This window comes from Balaenoptera borealis (genome assembly GCF_965194805.1).
Source record: "Balaenoptera borealis genome assembly, contig: HAP1_SCAFFOLD_1284, whole genome shotgun sequence".
Lineage (NCBI taxonomy): Eukaryota > Metazoa > Chordata > Mammalia > Artiodactyla > Balaenopteridae > Balaenoptera > Balaenoptera borealis.
In genome coordinates, this window is record NW_028122935.1 from 5,451 (window position 1) to 25,974 (window position 20,524).

Consider the following 20,524-nt stretch of genomic DNA (forward strand, 5'->3'; position numbering starts at 1 on the left):
TGGTGGCCTCGTAGAATGAGTTGGGGAGTGTTCCTCCCTCTGCAATATTTTGGAAGAGTTTGAGAAGGATAGGTGTTAGCTCTTCTCTAAATGTTTGATAGAATTCGCCTGTGAAGCCATCTGGTCCTGGGCTTTTGTTTGTTGGAAGATTTTTAATCACAGTTTCAATTTCAGTGCTTGTGATCGGTCTGTTCATATTTTCTATTTCTTCCTGGTTCAGTCTCGGTGGGTTGTGCATTTCTAAGCATCTGTCCATTTCTTCCAGGTTGTCCATTTTATTGGCATAGAGTTGCTTGTAGTAATCTCTCATGATCGTTTGTATTTCTGCAGTGTCAGTGGTTACTTCTCCTTTTTCATTTCTAATTCTATTGATTTGAGTCTTCTCCCTTTTTCTCTTGATGAGTCTGGCTAATGGTTTATCAATTTTGTTTATCTTCTTGAAGAACCAGCTTTTAGTTTCATTGATTTTTGCTATTGTTTCCTTCATTTCTTTTTCATTTATTTCTGATCTGATCTTTATGATTTCTTTCCTTCTGCTAGCTTTGGGGTTTTTTTGTTCTTCTTTCTCTAATTGCTTTAGGTGCAAGGTTAGGTTGTTTATTCGAGATGTTTCCTGTTTCTTGATGTAGGCTTCTATTGCTATAAACTTCCCTCTTAGCACTGCTTTTGCTGCGTCCCATAGGTTTTGGGTCGTCGTGTCTCCATTGTCATTTGTTTCTAGGTATTTTTTGATTTCCCCTTTGATTTCTTCAGTGATCACTTCGTTAATAAGTAGTGTATTGTGTAGCCTCCATGTGTTTGTATTTTTTACAGACCTTTTCCTGTAATTGATATCTAGTCTCATAGCGTTGTGGTCAGAAAAGATACTTGATACGATTTCAATTTTCTTAAATTTACCAAGGCTTGTTTTGTGACCCAAGATATGATCTATCCTGGAGAATGTTCCATGAGCACTTGAGAAAAATGTGTATTCTGTTGTTTTTGGGTGGAATGTCCTATAAATATCAATTAAGTCCATCTTGTTTAATGTATCATTTAAAGCTCGTGTTTCCTTATTTATTTTCATTTTGGATGATCTGTCCATTGGTGAAAGTGGGGTGTTAAAGTCCCCTACTATGATTGTGTTGCTGTCGATTTCCCCTTTTATGGCTGTTAGTATTTGCCTTATGTACTGAGGTGCTCCTATGTTGGGTGCATAAATGTTTACAATTGTTATATCTTCTTCTTGGATCGATCCCTTGATCATTATATAGTGTCCTTCTTTGTCTCTTGTAATAGTCTTTATTTTAAAGTCTATTTTGTCTGATATGAGAATTGCTACTCCAGCTTTCTTTTGATTTCCATTTGCATGGAATATCTTTTTCCATCCCCTCACTTTCAGTCTGTATGTGTCTCTAGGTCTGAAGTGGGTCTCTTGTAGACAGCATATATATGGGTCTTGCTTTTGTATCCATTCAGCCAGTCTGTGTCTTTTGGTGGGAGCATTTAATCCATTTATATTTAAGGTAATTATTGATATGTATGTTCCTATTCCCATTTTCTTAAATAGTTTATGTTTGTTATTGTAGGTGTTTTCCTTCTCTTGTGTTTCTTGCCTAGAGAAGTTCCTTTAGCATTTGTTGTAAAGCTGGTTTGGTGGTGCTGAACTCTCTCAGCTTTTGCTTGTCTGTAAAGGTTTTCATTTCTCCATCGAATCTGAATGAGATCCTTGCTGGGTAGAGTAACCTTGGTTGTAGGTTTTTCTCCTTCATGACTTTAAGTATATCCTGCCACTCCCTTCTGGCTTGCAGAGTTTCTGCTGAAAGATCAGATGTTAACCTTATGGGGATTCCCTTGTGTGTTATTTGTTGTTTTTCCCTTGCTGCTCTTAATATGCTTTCTTTATATTTAATTTTTGATAGTTTGATTAATATGTGTCTTGGCATGTTTCTCCTTGGATTTATCCTGTATGGGACTCTCTGTGCTTCCAGGACTTGATTAACTATTTCCTTTCCCATATTAGGGAAGTTTTCAACTATAATCTCTTCAAATATTTTCTCAGTCCCTTTCTTTTTCTCTTCTTCTTCTGGGACCCCTATAATTCGAATGTTGGTGCGTTTAATGTTGTCCCAGAGGTCTCTGAGACTGTCCTCAGTTCTTTTCATTCTTTTTTCTTTATTCTGCTCTGCAGTAGTTATTTCCACTATTTTATCTTCCAGGTCACTTATCCGTTCTTCTGCCTCAGTTATTCTGCTATTGATCCCGTCTAGAGTATTTTTAATTTCATTTATTGTGTTTTTCATCATTGCTTGGTTCCTCTCTAGTTCTTCTACGTCCTTGTTAAATGTTTCTTGCATTTTGTCTATTCTATTTCCAAGATTTTGGATCATCTTTACTATCATTATTCTGAATTCTTTTTCAGGTAGACTGCCTATTTCCTCTTCATCTGTTAGGTCTGGTGTGTTTTGACCCTGCTCCTTCACCTGCTGTGTGGTTTTTTGTCTTCTCATTTTGCTTATCTTACTGTGTTTGGGGTCTCCTTTTCACAGGCTGCAGGTTCGTAGTTCCCGTTGCTTTTGGTATCTGTCCCCAGTGGCTAAGGTTGGTTCAGTGGGTTGTGTAGGCTTCCTGGTGGAGGGGACTAGTGCCTGTGTTCTGGTGGATGAGGTTGGATTTTGTCTTTCTGGTGGGCACGTCCACGTCTGGTGGTGTGTTTTGGGGTGTCTGTGGCCTTATTATGATTTTAGGCAGCCTCTCTGCTAATGGATGGGGCTGTATTCCTGTCTTGCTAGTTGTTTGGCATAGGGTGTCCAGCACTGTAGCTTGCTGGTCGTTGAGTTAAGCTGGGTCTTGATGTTGAGATGGAGGTCTCTGAGAGATTTTCACCGTTTGATGTTACGTGGAGAAGGGAGGTCTCTTGTGGACCAGTGTCCTGAAGTTGGCTCTCCCACCTCAGAGGCACAGCCCTGATGCCTGGCTGGAGCACCAAGAGCCTTTCGTCCACATGGCTCAGAATAAAAAGGAGAAAAAAATAGAAAGAAAGAAAGAAAGAGGATAAAATAAAATAAAATAAAGCTATTATAATAAAAAATAAGAAAAAAAATTAAGAATAAATGTATTCAGAAAAAAAATTTTTTTTAATTTTTAAAAATAGATTTATTAATTTTTTGTAGTAAAAAATAAGAAAAAAATTATTAAGAAAAAAATTTATTAAGAAAAAATGTTTAATTTTTTAAAATAAAAAATATGAAAAAACTTATTAAAATTTTTTTTTAATTTCTAAAAATAGAAAATAAGGGAAAAAATATTAAGAAAACATTTATTAGGAAAAAAAATTTTTTTGAGTGAACAAAAAAACAAAGAAAAAAAACATGGACGGACCTAACCCTAGGACTAATGGTGAAAGCAAAGCTATACAGACAAAATCTCACCCAGAAGCATACACATATACACTCACAAAAAAAGGAAAAGGGGAAAAATTAATATATTCTGCTCCCAAAGTCCACCTCTTGAATTTGGGATGATTCGTTGTCTATTCAGGTATTCAACAGATGCAGGCACATCAAGTTGTTTGTGGAGCTTTAACCCACTGCTTCTGAGGCTGCTGGGAGAGACTTCCCTTTCTCTTCTTTGTTCGTACAGCTCCCGGAGTTCAGCTTTGGATTTGGACCCGCCTCTGCGTGTAGGTCGCCTGAGGGCGTCTGTTCCCCGCCCAGACAGGACGGGGTTAAAGAAGCAGCTGCTTCGGGAGCTCTGGCTCACTCAGGCCGGGGGGAGGGAGCGGTATGGAGGAGGCGGGGCAAGCCTGCGGCAGCAGAGGCCGGCGTGACGTTGCAGCAGCCTGAGGCGCGCCGTGCGTTCTCCCGGCGAAGTTGTCCCTGGATCACGGGACCCTGGCAGTGGCGAGCTGCACAGGCTCCCGGGAGGGGCGGTGTGTAGAGTGACCTGTGCTCGCACACAGGCTTCTTGGTGGCGGCAGCAGCAGCCTTAGCGTCTCCCGCCCGTCTCTGGGGTCCACGCTGATAACCGCGGCTCACGCCCGTCTCTGGGGTCCGCGCTGTTAGCCACGGCTCGCGCCCGCCTCTGGGGTCCGCGCTTATAGCCGCGGCTCGCGCCCGTCTCTGGAGCTCGTTTAGGCGGCGCTCTGAATCCCCTCTCCTTGCGCGCCACGAAACAAAGAGGCAAGAAAAAGTCTCTTGCCTCTTTGGCAGCTGCAGACTTTTTCCCGGACTCCCTCTCGGCTAGCACCGAAGCCCGAGCCTCAGCTCCCAGCCCCCACCCGCCCCAGCGGCTGAGCAGACAAGCCTCTCGGGCTGGTGAGTGCCACTCAGCACCGCTCCTCCGTGCGGGAATCTCTCCGCTTTGCCCTCCGCACCCCTGTGGCTGCGCTCTCCTCCGTGGCTCCGAAGCTTCCCCCCTCTGCCACCCACAGTCTCTGCCCGTGAAGGGGCTTCCTAGTGTGTGGAAACCTTTCCTCCTTCACAGCTCCCTCCCACTGGTGCAGGTCCTGTCCCTATTCTTTTGTCTCTGTTTTTTCTTTTTTCTTTTGCCCTACCCAAGTACGTGGGGAGTCTCTTGCCTTTTGGGAGTTCTGACGTCTTCTGCCAGCGTTCAGTGGGTGTTCTGTAGGAGCAGTTCCACGTGTAGATGTATTTCTACTGTATCTGTGGGAAGGAAGGTGATCTCCTCGTCTTACTCTTCCGCCATCTTGCCCCTCTCCCTATACTTCTTTAGACATGGTTTCATTTAGTTCTTTGAACATATTTTAAATAGCTATTTTAACATCTTCATTTAGTAAGTCCAATGTCTGAGGTTCCTCACAGACAGTTTCTAAACTTTTGTATGGTCCATATATTTTGTTTTTACTTTGAATTTCCATATCTTGTAACTTTTTGTTGAAAACTCGACATCTTAAAAAATATAATGTGACAACCCTGGAAATCAGAGTCTACTACCTCCCTACAGTTTCCTGCTGTTGCTTTACGCTGTTTTTTTTTTAAGTAACTTTTCTGAACAAATTCTATGAAGTCTACTGAAGCTGCCACTCAACTAGCTTAGTGGTCAGCTAATGCCTAGATGGAGGTATCCTTAAACATCTAGAAACAATAAATCTCCCAGTCTTTGCCGAGGGACTACGTGCACATAGCCATCAATGCTGAGGGCAGGGAGTTATCAATTCTGCCTTAGCCTTCCCTTTCTTCTTGCCCAGAGCCTCAAGGGCAGCCAAAGGTAAAGGGTAGGCCCCTCTCAGATCTTTCCTGAGCATGCACTCAGGCCTGTGCACACTTGTGGTCTTCTAGAGTCCTAGGAATATATCAATGCTTTTCAAAATATCTATGGACATCTCATCCTCAGTTTTTCCGTTAAAGCTTTTGGTTAGTCTATTGTTTGTCTAAAGTGTTATCCACTGCCTCCTGCATTGTGACATTAAAACAGTTGCCTGGGGACTTCCCTGGTGGTCTAGGGGGTAAGACTCCGGGCTCCCAATGCAGGGGCCCCGGGATCGATCCCTGGTCAGGGAACTAGGTCCTGCAACTAAGGAGTCCGCATGCCGCAACGAAGATCCTGAGTGGTGCAACTAAGACCCGGCGCAGCCAAAATAAATAAATAAAATAAATAAATATTTAAGAAACTAAAATAAAACACTTGCCTGTAAGTGTTTTTTGACAAACACCTCACACATAGACACAGAGGCTCATACGCACTGGATAGCTCTGGGTAAGGTCAAATAAAGATAAGCCTTTTGAGTGGAGTCTTCCAGAGAGCCATCAGACAGATCAAATACTGACAATTCTTTGGGAATGAAATTGTGAAAGAGGTCCAGCTCTGTTCTGCTCCCTCCAGTCCTGGGAATGCAGGCTGATATTTTTCAAGGTTATCACTGAGCTGAGTGTGGCAATGAGAATAGGGCAAGGTAAAATGCCACAAGCTTACTATTCTTATCAAGGTTCAGCCATTTTTCTTGAATAAATGCTTACTACAAAAGCTACAAGCCTTTGGTTAATTTCGAGTTTTGGAAAAGTTTTCCATAAAGTTTTGCCAAAATTCTGTTGCTTTTATCACAGGGCAAAATGTTGGAGGTCTTTACTCCACCATTTTTTTCTGCTATTAACTCCTCACTTTGTTTTAAAAATCCCAACCAGTTCTCTCCCCATGGCTTTTTGCTCCTATTGACAGTACTAGTACACAAAATATTTAAATGTCTTTAAATGAATATAAAAATAACATCTATATTATATATTGGTATGAGGTATAAAATGGCTTACAAAAAAAAAGACATAGTACCTATCTTCACAGAACTTACTGTCAGATATAAATGAAATCCTGTTACTACTTCAGAGTGTTACTTGACCTAATGAGTAAATCTCTAACATCTATCTCTTTCTTTGCGAGGTTACCTTTGCCTTGTTTTTTTGTTTTTGTTTTGTTTTTAATTTATTTATTTTTATTTTTGCCTGTGTAGGGTCTTCGGTGCTGTGCACGGGCTTCCTCTAGTTGCGGCGAGCGGGGGCTACATTTCGTTGCAGTGCGCGGGCTTCTCATTGCAGTGGCTTCTCTTGTTGTGGAGCACGGGCTCTAGGCATGCGGGCTTCAGTAGTCGTGGCTCGCAGGCTCTAAAGCGCAGGCTCAGTAGTTGTGGCGCACAGGCTTAGTTGCTCTGTGGCATGTGGGATCTTCCCGGACCAGGGCTGGAACCCGTGTCCTCTGTATTGGCAGGCGGATTCTTAACCACTGCGCCACCAGGGAAGTCCCTTTGTTTTTGTCTCTAAAAGAATTTTATGAGTTCAATTGTTTACTCATTCTCAACTGAGGAGAAATTATTTGGTCCAAATATCTGCAATGGTTTATGACTTGCCCTTGGCCCCAAACTCTAGTTGGATCTTTCTAGTATCTATAGAATCACAACATACTAATAGACACTATCTATCAGAACAATTCCTAGGCTTTCATCTAGATCAGCTCTACTGGTCTAAGAAACTATTATTTTCTACTGTCAACTCCCTCACTCTCAGAATAGATGCAGAACATGATAAATGACAACCTCAAGTATATATAGCCAACAGATCTCTTCTTGTCTAACTGATGCATTCAGTACTTTATTTATACGGACAGTATTTCTCAGGATACAGTGTACCATCCCTGAGTCATTTCCTCTTCCCACTACTGTCCAATTTTTCTCAAAGTTAATGTCTCCAAAGGGAAGAGTTAGGATGTAAATGAATAGAAGTACACAGGAGGCCTCAAAAAATACTGGAACACCTGATTAGACTTCTATTGGTACATTCTGTCTTCTGAACTAGGGGGCTGAAAGTGAGACTGAGATAAAAGATTTTCCTACCTACAATCAATTAAGTAAGCTTGTTTTATGTCTCGTAGCCACTAAGTGAGTTTTTAAAATCATAGCCATGCAGGTAGTGAAAATTTCTTCCAGTTCCTGGTTATAGGCTTCATAATCAATCCTAACATATGAGCATTTTGTGGTTCTTTTTTTCAGTGGCATCACAGTGGGAAATCAGGAGCAATTATATCGGGGCTTTAACTCAGTTACCATTAGATACTAGTTGGGTCCTCTTAAAATTAACAGAAAATCTGCGTAAGACCAGGGACAACTACTTTCTTTTTAATTTCTACACCTATAAAGATGTCTATTGACAAATCATGAACAATTTATATCTAAACTGAACCAAGTCAACTCCTGTGGACCAATCAATATGTTATCCCAACAATCAAAACCCCGCACCATACCAACTCTGTATCCTTATAATTTTCCACAGAAAATATTTATTCAGTTCCTCCACAGGATGCTATTCATTTTCTAAATCTGCAGTTCTATTGTGGTGATCTCACAGGGATGTTGTGGGATATTTTAAAATTCTAGAGAAAGAGTGATATGTAATATCTGGTGTACAGGACAAAAACTAATCGCTAAAGATAGTTTAAAGTTTCAACATTAGATACTGCTACATTCCTTTCAATGCTGCTGTCTGTATCTCTGCAGAGTTGGATTTTTGACGGTTTCTGTAACAAAAGCAATAAATGAGGGTGGTTGTGTCCAATCTCATCTCAAGGTTTGAGAAACTGTGCCCTAATAGCCACACATATCTCGTTAGCAAGTAATTATGCATATTTCTGAACAAAGTAAAATGTTTTCTTTCAAACACAAAACGAAAAATATTTTTGCTTATTAAGCTGTAAGATCAAAACGCTAAGTATTTTTATACCCTAATAACATAATAGCTTAGTGTCTGAAAAAATACTTCATGTATTTATATGCTGCTGATGATTTATATCCCCACGATGATGAGAAAAGAAATCACCCAAACACTAAGGTGACTGTGAACAGAGAAAACTTGGAAACCTTTGTCCTAGATGGAGTCCACTAACCCAAACAAGTAACTGTTCATACAATTTTCTTCAAATATTTATCAAATGTTTGAGTGTACACAATACATCTGACCAAATAACTCACCTATCTGAACCAGAGCCTGTGTCATGAAAATCTCCATGTTTCACTTAAAGATTAAAGAGCACTGAGCTTTCATATGTCATCCAGAATTAAACAGCCAATCCACAAATAAAATTTCAAAAAATAAAATTTTGAATAATTTCTGCATAATACCTGAGTGTGAGCTCTCAATGGTGGTGTCTGACTTGGAATCCAGAGATGAAGGAATTTGTCTTAATTGGGGAACATAGTACATCTTTGTACTACCAGAAGGCTTATATGGCAACAGTAAAGGCTGGCCTAAGGACATAAAGATCAGAATAATTAATAAGAAAACATTTATTAATTAACTGAACAAATATTAAGCACCTTTAATGTGCCAAGCAGTGGTCAAGATTCTTGGAATGTATCAGTAAACTAGCATTCTAGAAGAGGGAGATAGACAGTAAACAATTAGCATACTAAATAAGTAAATCATCTAGTATTTTTATAAATTATTAGTGACATAAAAAATTAGAAAATACTGGGACTTCCCTGGTGGTGCAGTGGGTTAAGAATCTGCCTGCCAATGCAGGGGACAGGGGTTCGATACCTGGTCTGGGAAGATCTCACATGCTGTGGAGCAACTAAGCCTGTGCACCACAACTACTGAGCCTGCGTGCCACAACTACCAAAGCCCGCCCGCCCTAGAGCCCGAGCGCCACAACTACTGAGCCCATGTGCCGCAACTACTGAAGCCCACGTGCTCTAGGGCCCTTGTGCTGCGAGTACTGAGCCCTCGTGCTGCAACTACTGAAGCCTGTGCGCCTAGAGCCCACGCTCTGCAACAGGAGAAGCCACCACAATAAGAAACCCATGCACCACAACGAAGAGTAGCCCCTACTCACCACAGCTAGGGAAAGCCCGTGTGCAGCAACAAAGACCCAAAACAGCCACTCCCCCCCCAAAAATTAGAAAATGCTGAGGAAGATTAGAAGTATTTGGGAAATTGCAGCAGGATGCAGTTTAAATAGAGTGGTAAGGGTAGGATTCATTGAGAAGACGACTTCCTAGCAATCTATTCCATATTTAGATGGCTCTAACTAAGAAACACTTTATCTTATATTGAACCCAAACCTGGTCGTTGTTAACCCCTACTACTGATCTTTGAAGGTTCTCCCTCCAGAGTCATAGAAAGTAAATCTAATTCTCTTCTATGTGGCAGATTTTCAAAATAAGTTTCCCATTAAAAAAGTATAACTTCTCAATATTAAAAAAATACACAGAAATAAAAAAGACAAAGTCTTACCACTCAAAGATAACTATTATTAATATTTTAATGTATTTCTACAGGTCTTTCCTCTGTATTTCTTATTTGTTTACATAGTTGTGTATAGTATGTATAATGTGGAATTCAGTTTTTCTACTTTACATTGATAATAAAATATTCATTTTATTTCCTATCGTCACATTTTTTATCATTCTACTACACATTAAGTGTATTTAACCCTTCTCATAATGTTAAAAATTTAGGCTGGATTAAATTTTCAATAATAAAGAATTCTGTAATAAAGACTTCCTGTTTATAGCATACCCATTCTCCCCTGCTGCCCCATTTCACATAAGTTTTCTGATTTCAGAGTGAAAAATTATGTCATTTATAAAGTTTCTTTTTTTTAAATACTAACTGCTAAAATTCTTTCTAAAATGTCTGTGACATGGTAGTAATTTGATTATTATAGAAGATGAAATCTTTTTCTTCTTCTTCTTATTTTTTTGCTTCATTGGGTCTTCATTGCTGCACGCGGGCTTTCTCTAGTTGCGGTGTGGGGGGGCTACTGTTCGTTGTGGTGCGCGAGCTTCTCACTCTTCTCACTGCAGTGGCTTCTCTTGTTGTGGAGCACAGGCTCTAGGCACGCAGGCTTCAGTAGTTGTGGAGCATGGGCTCAGTAGTTGTGGCTCGCAGGCTCTAGAGCACAGGCTCAGTAGTTGTGGCACACGGGCTTAGTTGCTCTGCGGCATGTGGGATCTTCCCGGACCAGGGCTCGAACCCGTGTCCCCTGCACTGGCAGGTGGATTCTTAACCACTGCGCCACCAGGGAAGTCCCTGAAATCTTTTTCTATACACTTGTTTTTCTTTCATGATGTGGTAGAAACTCTCTCTCTCTCTGTAACAGCATTTTGATATTTAGCTGGGTACATACTGCTCATCTGTACACTGTATTTCCCAATCTCCCTTGCAGACATGTATGGACATATGACTAAGTCTGGGCCCATAGGTCAAGGGTGAGAATAATGTCTGCAACTTCCAGGCATCCCATTAAAACACTCCACCGGCTGCTGCTAAAATTTATCCTCCCCATTACTCTTCTTTTCCAGTATTTTCTTTATTAGTCTTCCGGAAAAAACTTAAGATCAATTAAACAAGTTCAAAAGAACAATTCCATTAGAATTTTGAGTAGAATTACATTAGAGTTTAAATTCATTTGGGAATAAATGACATCTTTAAATATTCAATTTTCCCATTCAGAAATATCCCATCCCTCCTTTTAGTCTACTCTCCTTTTCTATGCCTACACAAAGGATTAGTATTGCCATCACATGAGTCCTATAAAATTCTTGTTTAGGTTACTCCTCAGTATTCATGGGGTTGTACTGCTCATTCAAATAGAATTTTGTAGATAGCTACCACTTCTCCTGATTAAACACAACAGCTTCTTCAGTTTATCCTTATGGACCATGGTCTTCTCTTGCATCCTGTAATCACCTCTAGATGGACTCCTAGTTGCCCATGTCTAGTTTATAAAAATCAAAATACTCTAGACAGAGTCTGATAGTCCCAGAGTAGAATGAGATCTCCTTCATTCTGGACGCAATAACAACTTTTATATTACTTAGAATTGTGTTACCATCCTTGACCACTCCATCATTCTGATGATTTGACATGGAATCCATATTACTAGTACCCTGCTTCCAACCAAGGAACTGACTTCATAGTGAAGGAAATGAGACAACAGGCTGATGCCTAAAGGGAGTCACTGTTCTCCTCACAAGCCTGATCACCCACAGCTATGGTAAACTCAAAAACAAAAAAGCGAGTGAACAATTTACTGATAACTGTCATGGCACAAGCTGGGAGGCATCACTTTCTGAGGCTGGAATGCTAGCTTGCCAAATACGGCATGTGCTCAGAACCACATATGGCACTTGCCTATCCTACAGACAGAATGCATATATTTAGGAACAAAGGCAGAAGCCTTTAAAATCTTTTGCTTTCTATCTCTGTGACTCTGCTTTGTTTGATGGAAGATCTTAGAAATAAGGGAGGGGCACTTCTACCGGGAGACAGGAGCCATCTAGTCATTTTACATTCTTTATGTCACTGAAACAATACAGGGAATAGGATGCCATAGTGTTGACTAAAACTACAATTGACCTTAACTATCAGGGAGAAATAAGGTTACCTTAAAAGAAGAAAGTCAGTAGGAGTATGGCTTACACCTAGGGGACCACTTTACCAAGCCTGGTCATAGAAATTAACAAAAAATGACCTTAAACCTATGCAGGGCTAGCAAAGCCTTAGACTACTTAGGAATACTTGTACCAACCTATCAGGCAAAGCCCCAGCCAATGAGAACCTGGCTGAATTCAAGGAGAATGAAGAAATGTATAGAGGCTGGAAGAATTTAAATAACAGGAAAAATAGGCTGTAGCCTCTACTTCTCTTTGGACGTTGCTGTAGTCATTATTGTTAGAATATTGACTTAGTAGTTTTCTTCCTCCACCAGTGTATATAAAGCTTGGTGGTGATGGTTAAATTTACCATTTAGTTCAAAGTTTGCAGAAAATGGACAACAACAATTGGGCAGAATTACAATGGACCCAGGGCAAGAATGGCTACCATGTGGAGATGGAGAATTCAGAGGCAAGATAAGTGGCTTTTTGAAATTCTCAACAACTTTCTGTTTGGATGCAGAAGTCTTAAAGTTACTTTGGACTGCCTATCTCTGGGGGAAGAAGCGACTATTCAGCAAATAATGGTTGTTCCTGGGAGAGAAAGAAAGGACTGCAGAAGGGTAAAGAAGAAAGTCCAACCATAAACTTTATTCCTTCAAAAAACTTGCAAATGGAACTAAATATAAACATATAGCATATTACTCTTAATTTGTTAATTCAGAGCAGTGGACACATAGTCATAAATTCAACATGCTATTCTGTATACTTTTAAAATATTTTTAAAATTTTACTTCTGAATCCACAGAGTTAAAAATCTTTTATTATTAAACCAAATAATATTTCTCTTTTAAAGGAGTCTTTTCTACCAAGTACCTGTATGTAAAGGTAAGACCGTGAACTGTGGGCTCTATGTAGACCGATCCATTTGATGTCAGAAGAGGTATAAAATACACTTTCACAGTTGGATTTCCTCTCCTGTGCTCTGCCACCAACATGAAAACAGCATACCCAGAGTAGCCTGGGTTTCAGTACAAGGCATGTGGAACAGACCCAAACCGTTTTTGCATCCTGATGCCAAACTCCAACTGACTCATAAGCCCATGAGTGAGGAAAGCAAATGTCTGTTGTTACGAAGCACTGAGATTTTCGAGGTTCTTATACAGTATCACGGTGGCAATAGGTAACTGACACATTAAAGGTGTTCTGTGTGATATTGATTAGACTATACATTTGGGGGGCATAATTTTATATCACAATAAAAATGTATAAGATATATAACCATCTCGGGTTTCCCTGATAGCGCAGTGGTTAAGAATCCGCCTGCCAATGCAGGGGACACGGGTGCCAGCCCTGGTCCGGGAAGATCCCCCATGCCGCGGAGCAACTAAGCCCATGTGCCACAACTACTGAGCCTGCGCTCTAGAGCCCGCGAGCCACAACTACTGAGCCCATGCACCGAAGCCCACGCGCCTAGAGCCCGTGCTCCACCACAAGAGAAGCCACCGCAATGAGAAGCCCGTGCACCGCAACGAAGAGTAGCCCCCGCTCGCCGCAACTAGAGAAAGGCTGCACGCAGCGATGAAGACCCAACACAGCCAAAAATAAAATAAATAAAAGTAAAAAAAAAAAAAAGAAAAGAAATATAACCATTTCAACATATAAATGTATTTATTCAAATTAAATTCAGTGCAATTTACATGTGGAACTAAGCAATTTTCTTTATACATTTAGGCATATTCCATTTATACCTACAGACAGGTAAACTTTTTGCACAAGTAGGAAAACTTAAAATATATTTTGAATAGATTTGTACAAACTGTTGAATACTTTAAAATTAGTAATTGAAAGTTCCCACCCTCATTTGGAGGTAGAATGGGAACTTAACTTTCCAGTTACTGGTCTGAAAAAGAAAATAACTTGCTATAATTTTGAATGTTATATAGTATAAGCACTATAAAAATATCACTGTCATGATAGCATAGGAACACTCTAAATGTAGACCTTATGGTAGAAATTGCTAGCTGTTCACCAAAACTCATTTCTTCTTCATCCTGGAAAGCACAGCTAAACTATTCCTAGTCAGTGGAAAGTGATGTGGGCCACACCTAGGCCTAGCCCATAAAAGCCTCCCAACATGTGCTCCTCCATGCTTTTCGTCCCTTCCAGTTGACTATGATGATGAATCCAAGGTTCCATGTTTTAAAGAAAGCAGAGTCACAGTCAACCTGGGTCCCTGCTCAACGTTTCTTGAGCAAGAAATAGACTGGTATTGTGTTTGCTATCTGTTCACTGTATCATGCAAAACAATAGTAAAAGAAACAATGCCAAATAGTTATCTACCTCCCTAAAATTGAACCTCTATAGTTTTTATGTTTTCATGAACTACTTGCATTCTTATGACAAGTATTATGAGTTGAAAATACGTCAGCCACAAGTAGCATGAGTTTCACATAGGTTGTTAACTTCACTAGAAATTGAAGTAAAAACATAATAAATTATATTCTCTTCATAGCTATGTAAATAAAAGATGTTTTAATCATGTACAACCTAATGCTTAAAATTAAAATTAGGTTTTCTAACTAGAAAGACCCAATCAAGAAATTTCTTAGTTAATGACACACAAAAGTTGGTAATGTGACCTAAAATTCTCTTACCATCTGTGCCATGAAGAACAGTAATCTGTTGGACTGAAGATGATGAAGCAAACTTGACAGGAACTTTGCCCAACTTCTGTGTACTGAGGTCTGGAATATCATGTCCACGATCTTCAGCATTAACAAAAATCTCAGATGAAAACATGGTTTTTCCTGGACTCTCTGTTGTTATCTGAGTGACTGCATCAGATGATAATTTTCCAGAGAAGGGAGAAAACGGGGTCTTAATCTCCTTTGGTGATCTGAACAAAAAAGAGAAAGCACACAGCAGGTCATATCCTTGGCTTATCAAATACTGTAATTTCTTTCCAAATGTGGCTTCAATATTTTTTGGAGACACATCCAACTCAAATGGTTAAGTTATTTCTGCAGTACCCTGTGCTTTTTTACATACTTATTACAGGGTGATCATGCATGAGTTTACTTTTACTTATTTTAAAATCTACTTTTATTTTGGATTTAGAATGCTATTATATAAGGAAAGGGTACTTTTCAGTTGAAGTGGAAAGATATCCATTAAAAAATAATTACTGGAAGTCCACTATAAATTAGGGGACTATGCTAAACGCATAGAGTGTACAAAAATAAAAAAGAAACAGAGCCTTTCCTCAAAAAGTTTATATGTCAGTGGGGGAACCAGAGGTTTTTAAGGTTGTAATTATGTATATAGATTATAAAGAATCCATATTAAAACATAATGGAGTAAATAAATGAGTGTATAAATAAATAAATAATAGGAGGGAGGGAGAAGACAAATCTTGCCAACAGAAGAATTCCATATGTAGGTAACCTCCCCCCCGCCCCCCCCCGGCATCCATCTCCTCCCCAAGGAGGTGGAGGTGAAGCTTAATCTTCCCCTTAAGTCCAGTCCTGGGCTGGCCTTAATGATTGAATTCCAGAGACAGTATAAAATGGGAGAAAAAGTAACTTTACAGTGGAGAAACCAAGCAAACACCATGTTATGCAAGTGATGATGTTTCACATCACCAGTGATGTCACGGAGACACTACATACTCTCTGTTATGATGTGATGAGACGGTTACTTCGCTTCTGCGGTATTCTTTGTCAAAACCTATAACTCCAGTCGAATCATGAGAAAAACATCAGCCAAACCCAGACTGAGAACAATTCTACAAAATATCAGACAAATATTCCTCAAGACTGTCAAAATCATGAAAAACAAGGAAGGAATGAGGAACTGTCATAGACCAGAGAAGACTAAGGAGACATGACAACTAACTAAGTGGAATGTGATATACTGGATTGGGTCCTAGAACAGAAAAAGGTCATTAACAGGAAAACTGGTGAAATCCAAAAAAAGTCTTAAGTTTAGTTAATAGTAATGTATAAATGTTGGCTTTTTAATTTTGAAAAATATACTATGGTAGTATAAGATGTTAGCAATAGGAAAAACTGGGAGAGAGGTAAAGGGAACTCTGTTTGTATCTTTTCTGCAGATTTGAAATTATTTGAAAATGAAAAAGGTCATTTTTAAAAAATGGAGTAATACTGTATTGTATTATATCACAGAAGAAGAAGACCTTTTAAAAGGTCTTTTAAATCTCTACCCTCTATATACTATTCACTAATTAAAAGGACAATTATGAGAAAAGAAAATAGGCCCATCTCCCTTATGTATACAGAAGCAAAAATCATACACAAAATGTTAGACAATCAAATGTAGAGTGTGTGAGTGAGTGAATGTGTGTGTGTGTGTGTGTGTGTGTGTGTGTGTGTGTGTGTGAATTCCTACCAAGTTGTTTTACTCCAGAAATGCAAGGTGAGTTAACATTCAAATATCAATAAATGTCATGCACCACATCCATAAAATAAAGGAGAAAATGTATATGATCATATCAGTATAGTCAGATAAAGCATTTGATAAAATTCAATAATTATGTATGATTAAAAACTCATAGCAAAGGGAAACTACAAAAAACTTTAGAGCCACCATCCTATTTATAGTGAAATGTGGAGAACGTCCACTGTAAGATTAGGAACAAAATAAGAATGCCAACTCTTACCTTTTCTATTCAACCTATTAGTAAAAGTATTAAATGGCATTAGCAGTAAGGCAGGAAAAAGAAATCAGAAATATAAGGCTAAGAAAGGAAGAAATCATACTGTCACTTTCCATAGTTGATATAATTAAGGATACAGAAAATCCAAAACCATCTACAGATAACTTATTAGAATATCAGTTAGTTTTTAGAAGAGTTGCCAGATAAGAGACCAAACATTAAAAAATTCCACTAACATTTTTCTGTGTCTGAAAAGTTATAAAATTAAAAACTAAAAAATATGCCATCTACATTATCATCAAAACATCATATACCTAATAATAAGTGTAATAAAAAATGTAAGAACCCTATTAGAATAGAAAACTATTGATATATCATAGAGAGAAATTAAAGGTGATCTAAATAGGATTTCTGCTTTGAGGCAGGATGTATAGGCATACCTCACTTTATTGCACTTCACTTTATTGTACCTTGCAGATAATGCTTTTTTTTTTTTTTTTACAAATTGAAGGTTTGTGGCAACCCTGTGTCAAGCAGCTCTACTGGTGGTGCCATTTTTCCAACAGCATTTGCTCACTTCGTGTCTCTATGTCATGTTTTGGTAAGTCTCACAATATTTCAAACTTTTTCACTATTATACTTGTTACATGATCTGTGATCAGTGATCTTTGATGTTACTATTGCAAAAAGATTACAGCTTGCTGAAGGCTCAGATGATGGGTAGCATTCTTAAAGTCTACTTTCAAATTAAGATATGTACTTTTTTTAGACATAATGCTATTGCACACTTAATAGACTACAGTATAGCATAAACATAACTTTTACATGCACTGGGAAACCAAACAACTCGTGTGACTTGCTTTCTTATGATATTCTCCTTATTGTGGTGTCTGGGACCAAAGCCATATCTCCATAATAATATGCCTGCACTAGGTAGGCACAGGCCATCACTCCTGCTGCAACGAGCAAACAAACTTGAATAAAAGATCATCGAGCTAAGGAAGCAATCAAGAAACAATATCAACTAATATGCTAGAGAGGGACATTTAGAGATTTGGAGCAGGGGTTTGGTGTAGGGAGACATACTCCACTGGAAAAGAGAAATCACCATATCTTTTGATGAACTCATTTGCTGGCATGATGGAGTGAAATCTAGCAGAATGTCAAGCCGATTTCCCCCACAGGACATTTCCTTAGTGTCAGGGTGGTATAGGATGATGGGGGACTGAGCCAAGAAAGCAGAGTGAAATTTCCTGCACAGTCATGGCACTAACAAACCAAATCCCGCTAGATAAAGGGGCCTGTGACAATCATTAGGTCTCCTCTTCAAGACATTTGCCAGTTTTTGAACCTATATAAAGCAGGAAGCTAAATACCTAATGCCTGAGGGAGAGAACTTTCCAAAGTGAGGAATTAGAGACCTACCAGACTCACAGTAAAAACCCAGAAGTGCCATCCCCAAGAAGGGGGCTGAGTCAGAAAAAGTGAAGTCATCTGCAATGTTTCAGTGTTTATGAGACAAATTTTCACTGAGAAAGTGTAACGGCAACAAATACATAGCTGGTCTCTCCTTACATTTGCCATACTCTGAAGCTGTGAGAACTGAGAGCCTAAAGAGCTGAATTCAAACATCTGAAAGACTGAAGTCAATAACTGACTGTATTTATTGAAGAATCAAAGACCTGTCAGGCTCACAGCAAAAATCCAGGGAGGCCACAAATTAGGAAAAATCATAGGTAGGATGAGACAACTAAAGCTCCAACCCAGTTCTGACCTAGTAAAATTCCTGAAATGACTGAAATGATCAGCCACTCTGATTAACAGAGAAAAGGGTAAATCTTCTCTGGTGCAAAGTAATAGCATCTTCAGTCTCTATGAATTTTTTATTCACCACGTCCAGCACACAATCAAAAATTATGAAATTCCTGAAGCAGGAAAAAGTGACTAAAACTTAAGACAAAAAAAAAAAAAAAAAAAAAAAACCAAGAAAAATTGATTTAGAGGGAATTCAGATTCTGGAGTTAGCACAGAACTTTAAAATGACTATATTGAGAGTAAAAGATGGGGATTAATAGATTAAAATATGGAGAATCTCAACAGAAAATTGGAATCAATTTTAAAAAATCAAATACAGATAAATGAAAAATAAGAAAACTGATCCCCAGCAGACCTTAGGGAATACTAGAAGAAATTTTTTTGGGCTGAAGTAAAATGGCCCAACATAGAACAGAGCTGGGCTCTCGGTCCCATATTGAACTCGAGTTGGAAGAGGCGAGTCCGGTCTCAAAACGGAGGTAAAACCGCCGCCCGGTCGCCCCCAGCCCGACTCCGGCCGCCGCCGCCGCCGGGGGGAGGAGGGCCATGATCCAAAGGAACCAGAACAGTTGAGAAAACTGTTTATTGGTGGTCTGAGCTTTGAAACTACAGACGATAGCTTAAGAGAACATTTTGAGAAATGGGGCACACTTACAGATTGTGTGGTGATGAGAGACCCCCAGACAAACCGTTCCAGGGGCTTTGGTTTTGTGACTTACTCTTGGGTTGAAGAGGTGGATGCAGCAATGTGTGCTCGACCACACAAGGTTGATGGGCGTGTAGTGGAACCAAAGAGAGCTGTTTCTAGAGAGGATTCTGTAAAGCCTGGTGCCCGTCTAACAGTGAAGAAAATTTTTGTTTTGGTGGTATTAAAGAAGATACAGAAGAATGTAATTCGAGAGACTACTTTGAAAAGTATGGCAAGATTGAAACCATAGGAGTTATGGAAGACAGGCAGAGTGGAAAAAAGAGAGGATTTGCTTTTGTAACTTTTGATGATCATGATACAGTTGATAAAATTGTTGTTCAGAAATACCACACTATTAATGGGCATAATTGTAAGTGAAAAAGGCCCTTTCTAAACAAGAAATGCAATCTGCTGGATCACAGAGAGGTCGTGGAGGTGGATCTGGCAACTTTATGGGTCGTGGAGGAAACTTTGGAGGTGGTGGAGGTAACTTTGGCCGTGGTGGAAACTTTGGTGGAAGAGGAGGCTATGGTGGTGGAGGTGGTGGCAGCAGAGGTAGTTATGGAGGAGGTGATGGTGGATAAAACGGATTTGGAGGCGACGGTGGTAACGATGGTGGTGGTCCTGGTTACAGTAGTAGAGGAGGCTATGGTGGTGGTGGACCAGGATATGGAAACCAAGATGGTGGATATGGTGGCGGTGGTGGAGGATATGATGCTTACAATGAAGGAGGAAATTTTGGAGGTAACTATGGTGGTGGTGGTGGGAGCTATAATGATTTTGGAAATTATAGTGGACAACAGCAATCAAATTATGGACCCATGAAGGGGGGCAGTTTTGGTGGAAGAAGCTCGGGAAGTCCCTATGGTGGTGGTTATGGATCTGGTGGTGGAAGTGGTGGATATGGTAGCAGAAGGTTCTCAAAACTCAGAAGAAAAGGGCTACAGTTCTTAGCAGGAGAGAGAGCGAGGAGTTGTCAGGAAAGCTGCAGGTTACTTTGAGACAGTCGTCCCAAATGCATTAGAGGAACTGTAAAAACCTGCCGCAGAAGGAACGATGATCCATAGTCAGAAAAGTTACTGCAGCTTAAACAGGAAACCCTTCTTGTTCAGGACTGTCCTAGCCACAGTTTGCAAAAAGTGCAGCTATTGATTCATGCAACGGAGGGTCAATTAGATGTACATTCCTGAGGTCTTTTATCTGTTGTAGCTTTGTCTTTTTCTTTTCATTACATCAGGTATATTGCCCTGTAAATTGTGGTAGTGGTACCAGGAATAAAAAATTAAGGAATTTTAAACTTTTCAATATTTGTGTAGTTCAGTTTTTCTACATTTTAGTACAGAAACTTTAACAAAATGCAGTTTTGAAGGTGTTTCCTTGTGAGTTAACAAGTAAAGAAGATCATTGTTCATTAATATTTTGTATGAATTTTGCTAAAGTTAACTGTAAAGAAACACCTGCTGACTTGCAGTTTAAGGGGATCTAT

The 20,524-nt window shown here is 39.5% G+C and overlaps 1 long non-coding RNA gene and 1 pseudogene across 2 annotated transcripts; one reads left to right on the forward strand and one right to left on the reverse strand.

Moving 5' to 3' along the window:
* Positions 1 to 7,048: 7,048 nt before the first annotated feature.
* Positions 7,049 to 14,651, reverse strand: LOC309621961. The gene is made up of 2 exons (XR_014240352.1): positions 14,515 to 14,651; positions 7,049 to 8,725 (listed from the first exon to the last, which is right to left on the reverse strand). It is a non-coding gene; the product is annotated as an uncharacterized lncRNA (long non-coding RNA).
* A 4,220-nt stretch (positions 14,652 to 18,871) lies between these two features.
* LOC309621956 (heterogeneous nuclear ribonucleoprotein A3 pseudogene) lies at positions 18,872 to 19,892 on the forward strand (annotated as a pseudogene). Its single transcript has one exon. The product of its transcript is annotated as a heterogeneous nuclear ribonucleoprotein A3 pseudogene (transcript).
* Positions 19,893 to 20,524: the final 632 nt, after the last annotated feature.